At 33.9% G+C, this 19191-nt stretch overlaps 1 pseudogene across 1 annotated transcript; it reads right to left on the bottom strand.

The window, feature by feature from the left end:
* Window positions 1-18533: 18533 nt before the first annotated feature.
* LOC308340413 (large ribosomal subunit protein eL33-like) lies at window positions 18534-18861 on the bottom strand (annotated as a pseudogene). The gene has a single exon. The product of its transcript is annotated as a large ribosomal subunit protein eL33-like (transcript).
* Between the last annotated feature and the right edge of the window lie 330 nt (window positions 18862-19191).

The raw sequence follows: 19191 nt of genomic DNA, 5'->3' as shown, positions 1-19191 counted from the left end.
GAGTCTATACATGTGTGTGAATGGTAGTGATGGAAATAATTTTCACAGAAGAAAAAACACAACTCCCTTTTTGAGAAGTAAATACAAAGAAAAAAGTTCTTTCATTTCTTTCATCCTACTCATTCTGTGTGTTACTTTTTCAGGCACTGTCACTTACTAATATCAGCTATGCTATATGCTTTTAAGCCTTTAATGCATGGCTTCTTTCCCCCTTTTCATCTTGCTTATTCATTTATTTCTCACAGTTAAAATCCTAGACATATTATTAATATTATTTTTCTTTCCATCTTCAAGTGAATCAAATAAGTTGACTGAAGCTCACTGAACAGGATCTCTTGTGCTTTCTTCATTATCCCTCTTCTCCATGTGTCTCTGCTGTAAGATCCATCTGTTTGAGCTACATCAGTAGGACTTCTGGAGGTCGGAGGGAGGAGAACAATGAATAGCATTCTAGCATTTCCTTTTCTGTTGCATTATCTTGTAATAATGCCAACACCTCCTCTCAAAGTGGTCCTCTCCATTCAATTCTCTCCTTCCAGGTTCTGCTAACTCTTACTGCATCTAGCCCCTCTGAGCGAAGGGTGTTAACAGAACCTATTGTTACCTCTTACATACTGTGATGTATCTTTTAGGGGGGTCACAATTTCAAAATGGTCCCTTTATAAAGCCCTCTTTTTTTTTTTTAAGATTTTATTTATATGGCAGAGAGAGAACACAAGAAGGGGGAGTAGCAGGCAGAGGGAGAGGAAGAAGCAGGTTCCCCCTGGCATAGGGAGCCAGATATGGGGCTTAACCCCAAGAGCTGGGATCATGACCTGAGCAGAAGGCAGGCATTTTACCAACTGAACCAACCAGGCGCCCCTGTGAATTCGTAATTTTAGTTCATACTTGGAACCAGATACACTCATTATATTAAATTGATCCAATAAACTAAGACCTGCATGGAAATTTATAAGAGAGAGAGCTTTATTCATATCTTGGTGATGCCACCAGAAAAAAAAAAATCTCTATAACTTAACGTGTTTATGTCTCATTTGAGTTATATGTGCATCATAGGTTGGAAAGTGGACTTTGCAACACTTGAAGTTCCATAGAAATATAACTCCAGAATTACATAGACAAGGAGAAAGAAAGTTGAAGAACCAGGAGTAGACTGTGAAAGGTTTTGCCTGGACAGTCATTTCACTCACACTTACTTGGCTAAGCTTGAATGGTAGCATGATATTCCTAAAGGGAGGGGTGTCACATAGGGTTGAACATTAACAAACTAATACAGTCTTCCATTCTGGTCACCACATATTAGGTGTTTTTTTTTTTTTTTCTTTATTCCATGTATGGAACATTCCTATCCAATCCCAAATTGGTCACTGCATTTGAGATCTCTTACATTATGGGATTTGTCTCTATACCAGGTCAATTATATGGCTTCTTTTGCTCCATAGAATTTTGAACTCAAAAGAAAGGTTATCTTCCCTCACAATATAAAATGATTGAATTGAGGAGAACAATGAGAGTAAAAGGTGCTTCAAGGAAGAAACACTGTAGTTGCAAAGAATAGGATAAAAATGGACTAAAAGGGTATACAAAAGTCAAATTAAATGTAGGCACATAGAAAATGTATATTAGTTATCTTACTAGTTTAAAATGAATCTCATTAATTAAACAATTATCTTAGCGGTTAAGAGGTTTATATAACATATAGTCAATAAAATTAGTTATATGGCTTTACTGGGAATTAAATAAATCAGTAGATTTCTATGCCTCAGTATTAATGACCAGAAACATTTAAAAATCATTTTAGGCCACTGGCTACTTACTGATTTGAGTAATTCTGTTTTTATGATAGTTGTAGTATTATATACTTCGTATATTAAACCTAATCTTTACCCTGTTGAGTAATTCCAATTTATGGAAAAATTGTTAAGGATTTAAATAATTAGAATGCTAATAAAATGTTAACTAATGACAGTCCTGCCAAAGGTAACAAAGTGATTTGGGGGAGTAAATACTTTCAAAGTCAAACCAGATATATTCACTGATTTTCAAATCTACTTTTTCTCTTTTATCAAGTAGAGAAAGACATCCATAAATGGGATAATTTATTTTAGTTATTTCATAAAAGAAATATGCATTAAATACTGTAACATTTTATAAGCATTTCATGTCATAAAGGCGAAAGAACCACAATTATGTTCAAGAAATAATCTATGAGGAAAATGGATTAAAGATGCCATCATGGGGGGCACCTGGGTGGCTCAGTGGGTTAAGGCCTCTGCCTTCGGCTCAGGTCGTGATCCCAGGGTTCTGGGATTGAGCCCCATGTCGGGCTCTCTGCTCAGCGGGGAAGCCTGCTTCTCCCTCTCTCTCTCTGCCTGCCTCTCTTCCTACTTGTGATCTCTGCCTGTCAAAATAATTAAATAAAAATCTTAAAAAAAAAAAAAAAGATGCCATCATGGGGGGGAAATTGGAGGGGAAGATGAACGATAAGAGACTGTGGACTCAGAAACAGAGAGTTTTAGAGGGGAGGGAATAGGGGGTTAGGTGAGCCTGGTGGTGGGTATTAAGGAGGGCACTTATTGCATGGAGCACAGGGTGTGGTGAAAGAAAAAAAGAAGAAATAAAGATGACATAATAAAAAGAAATTTTTATCAAATCCTAAGAACAAACATGCCATTATCCAGTCTGTATATTTGTTTCAGAAGTGCTCTAATGGGGGAACCTGGGTGGCTCAGTGGGTTAAAGCCTCTGCCTTCGGCTCAGGTCATGATCCCAGGGTCCTGGGATCAAGCCCCGCATCGGGCTCTCTGCTCAGCAGGGAGCCTGCTTCCTCCTCTCTCTCTGCCTGCCTCCCTGCCTACTTGTGATCTCTGTCTGTCAAATAAATAAATAAAATCTTTAAAAAAAAAAAAAAAAAAAAAAAAGAAGTGCTCTAATGGTATGGTAGCATTTTACATTTGCATGCTTCTTCTCATTTAACATTTAACATTAACTTAAACATTTTAAATACATTGTACTACAATTTCTAAATTTATACAAAATTTTTAGGCTAATATTTCCCAAAAATTTTAGTCATAAAATCCCTTTATAATCTTAAATTATTAATAATCACAGAGTAATTTTTAGAATTAAAGTTACTAAAATTTACTGTATTGGAAATTAAGAGTAAGAAAATTATAAAATATTTTTCATCTAAGATAATGATAATAAACTTACTACTTGTTAATAAACGGTATTTTATGAAAAATAACTATATTTTGTGAAAAACTTATAAAAGGAGTGGTATTCTATATTCCTGGAAGTCTTTTTATTAACTTGCTAAGTATTAAATAAGTTGGTTTTCATATCCACTTCCATATTGAATCTGTTCTAATATGTTATTTTGGTTTAAAGTTATGAAGAAAACCATCCCTCACAGAGATGGGACTATGTCACATGTAGTTGGGACTATGAGAAATATTTAATAGTCCTTTTACGTGTGGGTGGATATTCTTTTTTATGCCATAGTGAAATGTAATATGTTGAAGTTTCATAAAGCCTCACTGTAATGTGGAACATGAAGCAGTGGTCATTTTGTATTCTGTTGCATGAAGTTTTACTGCCCTATCTTCCAACTTGAATGTGTTTTTATTTATTTTATTTTATTTTTTAAAGATTTTATTTATTTATTTGACAGACAGAGATCACAAGTAGGCAGAGAGAGAGGAGGAAGCAGGCTCCCTGCTGAGCAGAGAGCCCAATGTGGGGCTCGATCCCAGGACCCTGGAATCATGACCTGAGCCAAAGGCAGAGGCTTTAACCCACTGAGCCACCCAGGCACCCCTTGAATGTGTTTTTAACACACGAATGATTGAATAACATAATGCTTTCATCATTTGGTAAAATTTTTAAATTTAAAATCCAAAATTCTATTATTTGTGAAATGTCCAGAATTCCATTATTTGTGAAAATGTGTATTGTGTGCAAAATCAAGCAAATTTGAAAGGACAGTCTTCAAAATTTTAAACAAATCAACAGATACACATATAATGGTCCTGAAATATTTTGATGAATAAGGAAAAATTATTCCAATCCCACATTATCTTCATAATTTTGTCAGTTCTCTAATTTTATGTGTAGACATGGCCATAATAAATATATAACCCACACTCATTACATAAATACACAACTAGGGGCACCTGGGTGGCTCAGTGGGTTAAGCCTCTACCTTCGGCTCAAGTCATGATCTTAGGGTCATGGGATTCAGCCCTGCATCAGGCTCTCTGCTCGGTGGGGAGCCTGTGTTCCCCCTCTCTCTCTGCCTGCCTCTCTGCCTCCTTGTGATCTCCCTCTCTCTGTGTCAAATAAATAAATAAAGTCATTAAAAATAAAGTGTATGTACATACATACATATACAACTAAACAGAACAAAGAATCTTTTATTTTGGGACGCCTGGGTGGCTCAGTTGGTTAAGCAGCTGCCTTCGGCTCAGGTCATGATCCCGGCATCCTGGGATCGAGTCCCACATCGGGCTCCTTGCTCCGCAGGGAGCCTGCTTCTCCCTCTGCCACTCTGTCTGCCTGTGCTCACTCTCTCTCTCTCTGACAAATAAATAAATAATCTTTAAAAAATAAAAATAAAATAAAATAAAAATAAAAATAAAATAAAATAAAAAAAAATAAAAAATAAAAATAAAATAAAATAAAAATAAAAATCTTTAAAAAAAAAAAGAATCTTTTATTTTTAGGACATTTTTTCCTTTTTCCTACCGTCATATTTTCTGCTGTTTCCCATTAATAATAGGCTAATATCTATTATGCTACTTAACTGTTGGGTATGTGAATCATAATATCATAGCATTTTAAAGTGGCAAAGAAAGACTGAAAAGGAGATTTCCTGTGCAGTGATAGGGGGGCAGGGAAGTGGAGGCTAAAAGGCCAAACAAATGATCATGTTTTTTTTTTTTTAAACCATTGTGTACACGTTCTCCAGAGAATATTTTGTCAGAGATATATTGGAAAGCACAGCTGAGTCAGTGTAACATTGTTCTAATCAGAAGATTTCTAGCCAATACTGCCAAGGAACAAAACAGGAACCCAGCTGAGAGTTGTGAAAACTCAGTATTAAGTAAAGTAGGGAGAACTTGAGAAAGAACTGGCCAAAGCTTTGAAAACATTTCTTTCCTGATTTTGTTTTATTTTCCCATTTCAACAGCAGCTAATGCCGGAAGTTATTGTGCTTAGTTCTTTGTGATTTTATCTTATCTTTCTAGATTTCCCTACATTAATTTAGCTGCAATTATTTCAACATGGTTTGTAACTATAACAGACAACTGTTGTTAAAGTTTATTGTCCCTATTTTTTCCCTTTTATTAGTAGAAGTCTGGTAGCAAGGAAGATAAACTTTTATGAATACGGTGGGATACAGCTATGAGTACAATTTTTCTTTTAAATTCAAATCATTATCAATGGAATATAGCCCTGAACCTTGAAAATGAACGGATAAGTGAAACGACTTTTGGTTTATAATGATGTTAATCTGGTACTGGTTCGCAAGTTTTCAGCATTTCATAGGCTTTTCTTCTATCCTCAAATGTGATCAGTAAGGGCTGCTGGGCACTTTACAGAATAGGAACTCAAGCATGTGACACAGTTGTTCTTTTGACAATCTCCATTTACCTAAAATCACAGTATTCACAAAATTTGTGGAATAAAAGCAGTCACAGTTCTCAATACAAACATTGGTTATACTCCTGGATATAACATTATGTGTGAAATATAATACATCCTTATATACAGTATTTCCTGTCCTAAAAGTATATGTAAGCATTGAATTCAAACTGTAGCAAATGGTAACACTGTATAATTATAGTTCGTTCATAGGTTATCAACATAGGATCTGATAATATCAGAGGCCGTTCTCCCCCTGCTATCCTACAAAACTCTATGCTCCATACCAATTAAGAATGAGAGCATATTCTCTGACCTTCTCAATTTTTCTTGCCAAATAAGCTTGAATTTATTTGAACCACAGCCAAGCATTAAGCTTAGGCCCTGCATTGTCCAGATGCAGCAGGTTCTTTTCCTAGGGGTAATTTGTATAAATATTTCCTTATCAATTCATTCAGCAAACATTCAGTGCCAGATTTGTGCGGAGTGTAAAGGGCACAAAACTTAAGTGGTCCCAGTCTCTGTCCTCAGATCACTTAAAATATGGAAAATGAGTCAGAATGAAATGATTTGAAAATTATTATGAAACATTTTATAGATTGGTATAGGAACGTAAAAGAGAAATTAGTCAATTCCATCTATTGTTCAGAAAAGCCTTCTTAAGAGAAAGGTTAACTAGAATTTGTCTCTTAAGAGCAGATATTGAGGAAAGGACATTTCAGGCAAAAGAAACATTGTGACCACAAAGAAGAGAACATGTATTAGCTAGACATTTGAGAACTCAGTAGGTTTCATATGCTGAAGAACAGTAGAAAAGGAATGCGTTGTATAATGTTAAGATCAAAAGAGTAAAAAATTGGAAGATATCCATTATCTATTGTTGTAACATGTTTAGTTAAACAATATCATATGTTATTTGGGGTGAGTAAGTTGCTATTATTTGTAGGGCCATTTATCTGTAAATATGAAAATTAGTAATCCTTATGTCTTTGGTTACAGAAATTCTGCTTTAAGTAATATATATGAGAGAAGTACATAAAATTGTTATTGTAGCATTATTTATATGCTAAATGAAAAGATATAAATGAGTATTATGGAAATCCACAAATATATCATGAAATGTAATGAAATCCAATACAAAGGAGTAATTTTAAGAGCGAAGGTATATTATCATGTATCACATATGTATGTCAGAAAATGTTTTCAGTTGTAGAATGATAAGTATGTGCATGAATTTATCAGAGTAGGTCTCACCATTGTGCATTTCTATCCAATTAAAAGTGAGAGTTTCTAGGAACTCTGCCTCTATTTGAGAAGGGCAGTGACACAAACACAAAGTGCACTATACAATGGATATGTCCACCTGGAGCAGTAAGATTTGGCTCATTCAGGTCTTGGGCATTGAATGAGTGAGCATAATTTCTGCTAGATTATGCATTAATAACATTTAGGCTGCCATCACAGGAAAGAAACCACCTGATAAAGAGGTTGCTGCTCTACACTGGTGATGTACACTTTTACCTTAAAAGTAAGGCATTACCTTAGCTGAGTTCTGACATGGAGTTCATTCAGTTCATTACCCAGGATTTGCCACAAGTTCCCACAACTCAAGAACAAAACAATTAAAAAGATTTAAAAGATTAAATAACTTGCCAAAGGTCATTACCTCAAATTGACATAGGTCATCATTGAACCCAAGTCTCTATATCCTCAGAATTCATGATTTTCCCACTATGCTTCTATTTCTTTTGTTTTGTTCGGTAATAAAAGCAAGTGTATTTTTTCTCACATAAATCTATACAATAGGAAAAAAGTAATCGGAAGAGATTAATCATAATGAATAAAATGTGCATAGAAGACACATAAAACCATTAGACTATGTTTATTTTCTTTATGTTCAGTTTGTTTCAGCAACTGAATGAGTCAATACCTTCTACTTTATTTTCAGTTTGGATATGGAGCAGTGAAATGTTATTTTCTGATGCCAGTGTTTTTATTTTTTTTTTAAGACAGAATTTAATTTCCCCTTATAGAGACAAAGCTCTTATAATTTGCTCCAAATACATTGCTCTATGTGTGGAGGGAGGTACAAGCTAGAGAGAAACAGTTTGGAAAATCAGAGAGAAAAACTGTGCAGCCATTGTGGTTCCATTTGTTCTTCCAAGTATCGCATAAAGAGTGGTTGTTGTTGTCATTGTTGTTGTTGTTGTTGCTGTTGCTGTTGTTTTTCATTGCAGAAAGCCACTTTGGAGCTGCAGTTTGTACCAGCTGAAAATCATAAAATTCTTGTTTCAATATATATATCAATACCCATAGGTTTATTAATTCACTAGAATAAATAACCAACACTCAATTTTATTTTATTTTATTTTATTTTTTTTTTTTAAAGATTTTTATTTATTCATTTGACAGACAGAAATCACAAGTAGGCAGAGAGGCAGGCAGAGAGAGAGGAGGAAGCAGGCTCCCCACAGAGCAGAGAGCCCGATGCGGGGCTCGATCCCAGGACCTTGGGATCATGACCCGAGCCGAAGGCAGAGGCTTTAACCCACTGAGCCACCCAGGCGCCCCATCCAACACTCAATTTTAAATCAGTTATTTAATTAATATTAAAACCTAATAAGAACATTAAGTCTGTATGTTATTTATAAAGAAAAAATGTCTAACAAATTCCAGTGTCCACTGGCTATATAATAAAAAACATCTAATATATTAAGTGTTCACCAAATGTCAGTTTGGTGACATTTGTTATTTTATCACACATTGTCTCACATTTCTGTGACATAGTTACAATTTGGGGGCCAATTTTGTAAGTGAAGAAACTGAAGCTCAAGATGTAGTAACTTGCCAGAAGTCATACGATGAGTGAGTGTTGGGGCCCAGCATTTGAACTGATTTGTTTGACTCCAGAGTCTATTTAAGATTTTGTTAGATGGGTTTCCAAATGGGAAGGGGCTAGACAGAACAATGAGGCAAGAGGGTAGGAATGTAGGGACTATGTAAATTAGCCTGTTACTGGAGCTGGAAGCCATTCCATCCCTTGTTCATTTGTCCCTTCAATAATTATTTACTTTTTTTCTAACACGAGCTGCCTCTTAACACAATGATGATTGAGAGATGAGAATTCAATGCACTAAATTAGGTTTTCCTTGATCTAGTAGTTACCTTTTTAATTAAGTGTCTAGATTCATGATGGTTTCATTAGCTACCAAAAGCCTCTTTTAAGTGAAAGTCGAGCTCACCTGTTAGGCATAGATAGGGAAGTATAAATGAAAGGAACTATGAAGTGAATAGTCCAAGGAAGGTATACAATTCTAACAAGCATTAAAGGGGAATAAGATAGAAACACAAAGGATGTAATATAGACGAGGACCAGAATTTGAACTCTTGAAAGAAGGCTACTTTGAAGAAATATTTTAAAGGGATAAAATAGGTCAGGATTTCTTAAACAATAGATGCTTTTTGCAGAACTGAAACCCAGTGAATTCCTAGCTCTTGCTAAGAGCACTATACGAATCTGGAGGCATATACTAGGAAAATAAATGAACAGACTAAACAACAAATAGGAATTCATTAGAGACAAAATGTCTGGTATAGTAAAGAGGTCCATGTTTCGAAGAAGGTTGAAAATATTGGCAATGTAAGAAACCCAAGTTTACAATCTTTGATTAATGTTGCCTGCATTAACTGTAGGTTATCCTGCTCATAGGAAGAAAGAGAACAGTTGTCACATGTAGAACCCCCTTTCATTTCAGTGTTTTTTTGGGGGTTTTTTGGTACCAGAAATGCAAAGGAAAAATATAAATTAGATAAACATATTAAATGCGCACTAGTAGTCATGGAAGGGCAAGGGCTGGAGAATTAATTGTTATAAGTTTCCAAATTTATGGGGAGGAATTTTTGTTCTGGATAGCTCAATCAACAAGATAAGGAAGTATTTAATTTGGATTCCCAATATTAGTCTATTTCACCCTCTGGATTCTTCTTATAGGTAAAGGCAGCAATGCCACAATTAAACTTGAGGAAATACCAATTCTCCAAAACGATGTCAGTCTTTAAGTTGTGCTCCCAGAATAGCCTGCACTTATTTGTTAATAACAAGTACTTCATACTTATAAGAGGGTTAATTTATAAATTAGAAAACTTCTGGAAGTATTTAAGAATATTGTATTTTGTAATACAATAGTCAAAGCTGATTTATGTGCAAGGAGTTTAAATAAAGAGAAAATCTGATGTAGTTTGTGTTCCAATTATAATGCCTAAAACTTACAAGACATTTTGTAGGTTACAAGCTATTTTCCCACAGCAAATTAGTTTTCTATTGCTGCTATAACAAATTACCACAAATTTAGTAATTAAACAGTATAAATTTATTATCTCAGAGTGCACATAAGTCAGAAGTCTTGGATGGCATACAAGATTCTCTTCTCAGGGATTCATCAGATCAAAATAAAGGTGTAGGTGTGCTGGACTAGTCTGGAGGCTTTGGAGAAGAATCTGCTTCCAATCACTTCTGGCTTTTTGGCTAAGATCAAGTGAAGAATCTGTTTCCAAGGTCATTCAGGTTGTTGACAGAATCAAGTTCCTTGCAGATAAAGGAACTACTTCCCATTTCTTTGATGACTGCCAGTCTGTTGTCTTTCTCAGCACCTCAAAGTCACCTGAATCCCTTCTCAAATGACCACCCCCATTCCCCCAATTAGCAAAAGCACATTGAATTCTTCTTCTCCTACTTCAAATATCTAACTTCTGCCGGTGCCAGTAAAAAAAAAAAAAAAAAAAAAAAAAAAAAAAAAATCTTTGATTAATCTCTCACATGATTAAGTCAGACCTATCAAATAATCACTGTATTGTAAGGTCAGCTGTGTTATATTAAAAAACTGATTCATCGGAGTGATTTCTCATCTTTGTAGGTTCCAGGGATAAGAGGTTGGGGTGGGGAGGGTTAATTTTCTGCCTACCACACATAGATTATTGGTGAAGTTGTTGTTGTAATTATGACTTGGTTACAAACCAGATTTCTGAGGCTCAGAGAATGAAATAATTTGTATAAATTCTAGTAATTTATGATGGAGTTAACTAGCTCTAGAATTAAAAACCTTTCAATAAATATGTTTCCTAAATGAATTGTGTCCTTCCAACAACTGAGCTAGTTGACATAAAAGTGGAAATGAACACTGCCAATGGTTGATACAGTGCTTTTGTGTTTTGTTTTTGTTAAAACATTATATGGAAGAGCAGAAGAAAATAAAGTTCTGCCACATAATCTGAATGGTAGGTGCTCAATACCATCTTGGTGATGCAGATTATATAACATAGCAGACAATAAATATGTACTAATAGAACACATGAATGACTGAAGCACATGATAGAAAGTACATTCAAAAGATTTTTTCCGGTCATCACTGGAATAGTCTGGTTCTCTAGATCTGCACTGTCCAATATAGTAGCTACTCACCACACATGAGTATTATTGCAACGCCAAATTGACCTGTGCCATCAAATATAAAGGCATATCCAATTTGGAAGGCTTAATATGAAAAAGTAAAAATATAATATATGCCATTAATAAGTTTATATTATCTTTGAAATATTATTTTGAATATTTTGAATTAAATAGACTATAGTAACACAACTAGCTTTACCTGCTTCATTTAAATTATTTTTAATATGTTTTCTTGAAAAGTTTTAATAATATATGCATCTCCCATTATGTATCTATCGAACAGGACTGCTTTAAAACAATGCAGCAAGAAATACTTTTTCTTTAAGATGCAGTTTACCCACGTCAGTATTCTCATATCAGGAAATTGTTTCTTTTCCTATTATCTACAGATCACCTAAGAAGTTACTTATGAATAAATAAATATTCCATCCTTCACATATGTTCAATCAGTCTAACTTGTTAAAAAATGAAAATGAACAAAACAAAGATTTAAAATTGGAAAAGCTTTATATGACTATTAGAACAGAAAGAGAATATGAGGCAGTGTGCCTGGTATAAATCTGATTTCGCTCTTATCCTTGTTTGTACTCTAGATTGCTCCTCTGCCTGTTTAGCTCATTTCTTCTCTCCTTCAGGTCTGACAAATTGACCTCAGTGTTCATCTTCTGTTAATTCAAAAGAATCTTTGCGCTTGGATCACCTCTGCTTGACACAGGGAAAAATGAGAAATGGACCATTGATATGCAAAGAAGGGTGTTGTGGCTAGACTAAAGATGGTAGGCTTCTGGCCAGCTACTTCCAACACGGCTCATTTAAAATTCCCACTTGTTTAAAACAAAATATTAATGAGTCTGCTGAAGAGACTTCATAAATGCTGAAGAATTAAAAAGGCTGAAGTCTGAAGGGCATAAGAACAATTTTTTAATAAATTATCTCTGACCACTCATGCTCAGGTGTGATATGTATGTAACCTCTTATTTTTATGAATCCTTCTATTGTTGTGGACTCAGTACGACCTTTCCCATAAAAGAAAAAAATTGGTTATTTTGATAAAATATCTTGGAAGGTTGTCTGTGCTTTTTAAAACTAATAAAAGTGACCAAATAACTAAGAAAGTTTAAGTTACACGCAGAGATTTGAGGAAATACTCCAGTGGCAGACAAATATTTGATTCCAAAGTAAATTCACTCTAAGTACTAAGTGAATGTAGGGTAGCTAAGTCTAAAGGCTAGTAATATTTGATTTTTTTTTTAATTTTTACTATAAAAAGTTTATTGCATAGAGGAAAAAACACTTGGTTGCCTAAATTTGTAAAATAATTAGTTTCTTAGCATTAATATGTACCAAAAACATAATTGAATAGGATTTTGGAGGGTTTTTGCTATCTTTACTTCTCAAGTGTACATTTTTCACATAAATATTATTGGGACATGTTTTCATGTATAAAAAGGAGTGAAAATGTAAATTAAATCTTGTCTAGTTTATGGTAGCTGCAAAATAGCTCATTCTAAGTAGTATGCAGACCTGTACTTACATTAACTATTCATGGTTTCCTTGAAGACAAGATAATTTACAATACAATGTTCATGCCTCAAAAAATATACACAGTAAGCCCTTCAGAAGATTTGTAATGCAACAGATTTATGAAGAAAGAAAAATGCATCATTTTTAAACACTTGCATTAATAAGTAAGTAACATTTTAAAACGGATAATAAAACATTCAACTAATTTTTTTTTTGCAAAATATCATGGCAAATACTAGCCAATGAAGATAATAAATATAAAAGCAGACTTATTTTAAAAAGAGAAAAGCTGTAAATTTGATACAAACCTCGATTTGGTTCTTGAAAGAATAACAAGCTTGATAACAGTGTTATTTAGAAAATTATGGAAAAGGAAAAATACTAAAACCAGAATTTAGATAAGAAATAAATCTATAGGTATGAAATTTAAATTGTAGAAGATGTGTTAATAAATGTGAACATTTCATTACTGTGTTGGATTTTCAAAAAATAATTCAAATTTATATTAAACAGAAGTAGAAAATTTAAATAAACAAGTTCTGAGAAAAGAAATTTGTAAATGTTAAGAAAAACACTTTAGAAAATAACTCGCTTCATAAACACATGCTTTACATTTTAAGGATATATGATTGTTGTACAACTTGCAATCTTTAATAACTTAAAAGAAACAGTAAACTTTTTTAGTTATTTTAAAAAGACAAAGTAAACTTGATGCAAAAACATTTAAAAATATACAGAATAAAAATAAAAACAGAAATCACATTTATGTTTACACTGGCCAAACTCATTTTATTGTCAACTATAATCCAGTATAATATTTAAAGCATAACACACTACATTTTATCCTAATCTTCATATCTATGGCCAAATGACTATGTACCAGTGAAGGAAATGCCAGTTGTATATTTTGTGGAAATTATGGGTACATATTGTTTTAAAAGGAGAGAGAAGTCTGTAGCCTTTCCTCTATTCTTCCTGCTGTCTCGTAAGCACATGTAATGGCAGGTGCTCCAGCAGTCATTGTGGACCATGAGGTTACCTCAAATACGGAAAGCTCATGGCTTGAGGCTGATGGGAAAAACTAGGCAGTGCTCCCTCAGTATAGTTGACATTCTAATCAATTCTCTGCCCCTTTGTGCCTGTTCAGTTGAGAAATTTAATTTCTGTTTAAGCCAGTATCACTTAATGTTGAAATTGTTTATACAAATAAATTATTCTGATGTCTCAGATTTGCTTTTTTAAAAGATTTATTTATTTAGAGAGAGCATGAATGTTGAGGGAGGAGGAGAGGAAGAGGGAGAGAGAATATCCTAAGCAGGCTCCACACCCAGCATTGAGTATTACGTGGGGCTCCATCCCACGATCCCAAGATCATGACCTAAGCCAAAACCAAGTTGGACACTCAAACAACTGAGTGACCTAGGTGTCCCTCAAAATTCTTTTACCTTTAATCAGGACATGAAGATGTAATAAGGGTAATGTGTAGAGAGTGGCTAATACATTTAAAATAGGGTTCAATGCTAAAAGTGTAAAATGTGAAGAGACTGAGTGATTTAAGATCCAATTATGTAGATATTAGATTTATTTTCTATAAATATACAAACGTTTGGCAACATAAGTTTAAATTAATAAAAGGTTACTAGAGAAAAGCTTGAGATCCTGAACTATATTTTTTAAACGAAACTTTTAATGTATAACTTTTTTTTTTTTCAAGGAGAAGGACATTATTGTGTTTTACTAAAATATTTTCCCCATCATGTTCAGTGTACTTGTTAATCCCCATTCCTTATTTCCCCCATCTCACCACCCACCTCCCCTCTAGTAACTATCGATTTATTCTCTATAGTTAAGAGTCCACTTCTTGGTTTGTCTCTCTTTTTGCCTTTGCTTGTTTGTTTTGTTTCTTAAATTTCACGTAAGTATGGTATTTGTCTTTCTCTGACTCACTTATTTCACTTAAAATAATACTCTCTAGATACATCCATGTTGTTGCAGATGTCAAGATTTCATTCATTTTTATGGCTGAATAATATTCCATTGTGTATATGTACCCCCTCTTTGTTCTCCATTCACCTATCCTATGGACACTTGGGCTGCTTCCATACTTTGGCTATTGTAAATAATGCTGCAGTAAACAAAGGGGTGAATATATCCCTTTGAATTAGTGTTTTTGTATTTTGGGGGTAAACACCCAGTAATGTGATTACTGGATAGCAGGGTGGTTCTATTTTAGTTTTTTGAGGAACCTCCATACCATTTTCCACAGTGGTTTCATCAGTTTGCATCCCACCAACAGTGCAAGAGGTTTTCCTTTACCTCGCATCCTCACCAACACTTGTAGTTTCTTGTGTTGCAAGTTTTAGCTAGTCTAACAGGTATAAGATGATATCTCATTGGAGTTTTGATTTACATTTCCCCCATGATGAGTGATGTTGAGCTTTTTTTCATGATTTGTTGGCCATCTGTATGTCATCTTTGGTGAAATATCTGTTCAAGTCTTCCATATTTAATTAGATTATTTATTTTTTGGATATTGAGCTGTATCAGTACTATGTATTTTGGATACTAACTCTTTATTGGATATGTCATTTGCAAATATCTTCTCCCATTCAGTAGGTTGCCTTAATTTTGTTGTTTCCTTTGTTGTGCAGAAACTTTTTATTTTGATGTAGTATTAATACCTTATTTTTGCATTTGTTTCCTTTGCCTCAAGGTCATATATCTAGAAAAATGTTGCTACAGCCAATGGCAGAGAGATTACTGTGCTCCCTTCAAGGACTTTTATGGTTTCAAGTCTCACATTTCAATCTTTAATCCATTTTGTAGTATTTTTGGTTTATTTTGTCTATGGTGAAAGAAAGTGGTCCAGTTTCGTTCTTTTGTATATGGCTGTCTGGTTTTCCCAACACCATTTGTTGTATTCAGTCCTCCTTTGTCAAAGATTAATTGACCATGTAATTGTGGGTTTGTTTCTAGGATTTCTGTTTTATTCTATTTCTGTTTTATTCTATTCATCTGTGTGTCATTTTTGTGCCAGTACCATCCTGTTTTAATTACTACCACTTTGTCATATAACTTGAAGTCTGGAATTATGATACCTCCAGATTTGTTTTTCTTTTTCAACATTGCTTTAGCTATTTGAGGTCTTTTGTGGTTCCACCCAAATTTTAGGATTGTTTGTTCTTGTTCTGTGAAAAAATGTTCATATTTTGATCATCGACTCTGTAAATTACATTGGGTAGTATAGATATTTTAACAATATTTTTTCTTCCAACCCATGAGCTTATAATGCCTTTTCATTTCTTTTCATTGTCTTGAATTTCTTTCATCAGTATTTTATAGTTTTCAGAATACAGGTCTTTTACCTCTTTGGTTAAGTTTATTCCTAGTTATTTTATTATTTTGGGTGAAATTGTAAATGGGATTTTTTTCTTAATTTCACTTTTTCTGCTCCATTATTAATATACAAATATCTGTATTTTTGTGTCCAAGGACTTTACTAAATTTATTTATCAGTTTTAGCAGTATTTTGGTGGAGTCTTTAAGGTTCACTCTATATAGTATCATGCCATCTGCAAATACAGAGAATTTTACTTCTTCCTTACCAATTTGGATGCCTTCTCTTCCTTTTCTTTGTCTGATTGGGTGGCTAGAACTTCCAGAACTATGTTGAATAAAAGTGGTGAGAGTGGACATCCTTTTCTTGTTCCTGACCTTAGGAGAAAAGCTCTCTGTTTTTCACCATTGAGTATGGTTGGCCATGGGTTTTTCATATATGGCCTTTACTATGTTAAGCTAAGTTCCCTCTAGACCTATTTCACAGATCGTTTTTATCATGAATAGATCTGGTACTTTGTCAAATGCTTTGCTGCTTCTACTGAAATGATCATATGGTTTTTTATGCTTTCTCTTATTGATGTGACTTAAGACATTGATTTTTTTGTGAATATTGAACTACCCTTGCATCCCAGGAATAAATCCCACTTGATCATGGTGCACGACTTTTTAAATGTATTTTTGGATTTGGTTTGCAAGCATTTCACTGAGGATTTTTTCATCTATATTCATGACAGAGATTGGCCTGTCGTTCTCTTTTTTTGTGGTTCTTTGTCTGATTTTGTTATCAGGGTGAAGCTGGCCTCATTTAATAAATTTGTAAGTTTTCTTTTCTCTTGTATTCTTTAGAATAGTTTGAGAAGAATAGGATTAACTCTTCTTTAAATGTTAACTAGAATTCACCTGTGAAACCATCTGGTTGTGGACTTTTGTTTGTTGGGAGTTTTTTGTTTTGTTTTGTGTTGTGTTGGTTTTTTGAGTACTGATTCAGTTTCTTCTCTGATAATCAGTCTATTCAAATTTTCTATTTCTTCCTGTTACAGTTTTGGTAGTTTATGTTTCTAGGGATGTATTCATTTTTATAAATTGTCCAATTTGTTTTTCATAATATTCTCTCCACACCCAGCACTGAGTTGGGTTTTTCATAATATAGTTTTTCATAATATTCTCTCACAATCGTTTGTATTTCTGTGGTGTTGGTTGTTATTTCTCCTCCTCCTTCATTTGTGATTTTGTTTATTTGGATCCTCTCTGGGTTTTTGGCATGTTTTGTTTTGTTTTTTAATGGGTCTTGCTAGAGGTTCATCAATTTTGTTGATCTTTTCTAAGAACCAGCTTCTGGTTTTATTGATTGATTGTTTGCCTTGTTGTTGTTGTTGTTGTTTTGTTTGTTTTAGTTTCTATTTTATTTCTCCTCTAATCTTTACTATTTTCTTCTGTTTACTGGGCTTGGGCTTTGTTTGTTCTTCTTTTTCTAGCTCTGTTAGGTAAAAGGTTACATGGTTATTTGAGATTTTTCTTGTTTCTTAGCACTTTTTTGAGATGATTTTGCTGTATCCCAAAGATGTTGGGCCATTGTGTTTTCACTTTCTTTTCTTTCCATGTAGTTTTTGACTTCTTCTTTGATTTCCTTATTGACCCATTAATTCTTTAGTAGAATATTATTTAACCTCCATATATTTGTGCTCTTTCTAGATTTTTCCTTGTGGTGATTTCTAGTTTTGTAGCATTATAGTCAGAAAAGATACATGGAATGACTGATTTTTTTGAATTAGTTGAAACTTGTTTTGTGGTCTAATATGTGATCTACTCTGGAGAATGTTCCATGTGCACTTGAAAAGAATGTACATTCTGCTGCGTTAGGATGGAATATTCTGAAATTGCCTGTGAAATCCATCTGGTCCAGTGTTCATTCAGAACCACTGTTTCCTTGTTAATTCTCTGTTTCTATGATTGCCCATTGATGTAAGTGGGGTGGTAAAGTCCTCTATTATTATTGTGTTATTATCAGTTTCTTTTGTTTGGTATTAACTGTTTTATGTATTTGGGTATTCCCATGTATTGGAATAATTGTAAATATTCCAGTATTTACAATTATTATATCTTCTTGTTGGACTGTCCCCTTTATTGTTATGTAGTGTCACTCCTTGTCTCTTGTTACAGTCTTTGTTTTAAGGTCTATTTTGTCCTATATAGGTATTGCTACCCCAGCTTTCTTTTGACATCCATTTGCATGATAAATATTTCTCCATCCCCTCACTTTCAATCTGCAGGTGTCTGTAGGTCTGAAATGAGTCAATTGTATGTAATATACAGATGGGTCTTGTTTTTTTGTTTGTTTTATCCATTCTGTCACCCTATATCTTTTGACTGGAGCATATAGTCCATTTACATTCAGAATAATTATTGATAGATATGTATTTATTGCCATTTTGTTACTCATTTTTTTGGTTGTTTCTATGGTTCTTCTGATCCTTTTTTCTCTTGCTCTCTTTTATGGTTTGTTGGCTTTTTAAAATTTTTAAAATTTTTAATTTTTTTTAACAAATCTACACCTTTATATATTTACTTTTCATTATTTTTAAATCCTTGAGGGGTACAGCATCACACGGATTCTGTGGCCAATGGCTTTAGCTGGAAGGTTGCTTCAGAATTTGGCACAAACCACTGTTTCCATGAGCATGAGTTACTTTTCCCCCAGATTACTCTGGGTTTGTATGGTTTGCCACCAGGGGTCACTGTGTTGTTCTTTGCTTTGTACACGTAAGCACATCTCTTGCTTAGATAGAATTCCGTTTCATCTTGAGCATATACACCTTCAATTTTAAGAAGAGTTATGTGCGCCCCTGGTTGCAGTGACCCTGCTTATAGCCAGCAAAAATGGCCTTGGACCACAGCCTTCCAGACATTATTTGGTGTTTTAGGAGTCCTTTTCCCAACAGACCTCCACAGGCCCCAAGATGGCATAAAAAGAAAGCTTGTTGGCATTCTTTAGTGATATGCTTGAATGCCATTTTCTTTATTCCTTGCCTATCTATTACCAGTTTTTGATTTGTGGTTACTATTAGGTTTGTGTATAACATCTTCTGCACATATCAGTCTATATCAAGTTAATTATTGCTGAAGTTTAAATCCATTCAGTACTATCCCCCACCACCATGTTTCAGTTATATGTTGTCATATATTACATCCTTTTATTTTATAAATCCGTTGACTGAATTTTGAAGAAATATCTATTT

This window comes from Martes martes, assembly GCF_963455335.1.
Source record: "Martes martes genome assembly, chromosome: 3".
NCBI lineage: Eukaryota > Metazoa > Chordata > Mammalia > Carnivora > Mustelidae > Martes > Martes martes.
This window is presented reverse-complemented; position numbering and strand designations above follow the sequence as displayed.